Genomic DNA, 1,635 nt, shown 5'->3' on the forward strand with positions numbered 1-1,635 from the left:
GAAATAGTTGGTTTACGGGTCTACTGTGCTCGCAAAGTGTGTTTTTTGCTAAATATTTTACATATTTCGACAAAAAATACAATTTTAAATTACTGCAGTCAACTAATTTTGATAGTGATCTGTAGTTATACTTGCATATTATGATAAATAACGAGCATGTTTGTGTATGATTTGTGCTCTTCTTTCAAAATCTCCCGGCTGTGTTACTTTCTATGGTAATGTTGTGTCCTAAAACGTGTTTCAGTTTATGTGACTCTTTCTTCTCTCTCTTTCTAAAACAAAATTTTAGTTTAAGTGACAGTAACACCTTCTTTCTCCATTTCTAATATGGTTTGGTTATAATTGGAGGGAAAATCAGCATTGGCCGTATTTTGTTGTTTTATTGTCAGCAAAATCGATTGTCGGTCACTTAGTGACCATCCTCAGTGCTGTAATATGCAATTAAAATTGGTAAGCACTGGTATCAAGCTATAAACACAAGCCCAGAGCGATCACATTGAGTTTATGTGATCGCTCTAAGCTTTTGGTTATAGCTTTATACCAGTGCCTACCAATTTTAAATGTATTTAGCCCAGTGGTTAGCAGATACTTATCACTCGGCATGACTTGTTTGTGCTAGAATGTATAGGACTGCTAGGCACTAATTCTGAACAATCATGTCCGTTGATTCCACTGGTTCTCTAGAGACATGTTCTTAGTTTGCTTCATCTGGATCACAGCGGCATGTCCCCACCAGACAATCAGTTCCCTTACGTTGCACATGGTTTTGCGTGGACTCGCAATTAGTGCAGGTGAAGGCCCAGTGCCATGCTTGTGCAGGACACTGGGCAGACCTTCCTCACCGGTTCTTTGATTGGCCATAGTCTGAAGAATCTTTAAGAAACATGATAGAAGGTTGTATACATGGAAGAACCCTGGAGATACTAAAAGGCATCAGATAGATTATATAATGGTGAGACAGAGATTTAGGAACCAGGTTTTAAATTGTAAGACATTTCCTGGGGCAGATGTGGACTCTGACCACAATCTATTGGTTGTGACCTGTAGATTAAAACTGAAGAAACTGCTAAAAGGAGGGAATTTAAGGAGATGGGACCTGGATAAACTGAAAGAACCAGAGGTTGTACAGAGTTTCAGGGAGAGCATAAGGGAACAATTGACAGGAATGGGGGAAAGAAATACAGTAGAAGAAGAATGGGTAGCTTTGAGGGATGAAGTAGTGAAGGCAGCAGAGGATCAAGTAGGTAAAAAGACGAGGGCTAGTAGAAATCCTTGGGTAACAGAAGAAATATTGAATTTAATTGATGAAAGGAGAAAATATAAAAATACAGTAAATGAAGCAGGCAAAAAGGAATACAAACGTCTCAAAAATGAGATCGACAGGAAGTGCAAAATGGCTAAGCAGGGATGGCTAGAGGACAAATGTAAGGATGTAGAGGCTTATCTCACTAGGGGTAAGATAGATACTGCCTACAGGAAAATTAAAGAGAGATTTGGAGATAAGAGAACCACTTGTATGAACATCAAGAGCTCAGATGGAAACCCAGTTCTAAGCAAAGAAGGGAAAGCAGAAAGGTGGAAGGAGTATATAGAGGGTCTATACAAGGGCGATGAACTTGAGGACAATATTATGGA

The sequence above is a fragment of the Schistocerca cancellata genome, unplaced genomic scaffold (assembly GCF_023864275.1).
Source record: "Schistocerca cancellata isolate TAMUIC-IGC-003103 unplaced genomic scaffold, iqSchCanc2.1 HiC_scaffold_1152, whole genome shotgun sequence".
NCBI lineage: Eukaryota > Metazoa > Arthropoda > Insecta > Orthoptera > Acrididae > Schistocerca > Schistocerca cancellata.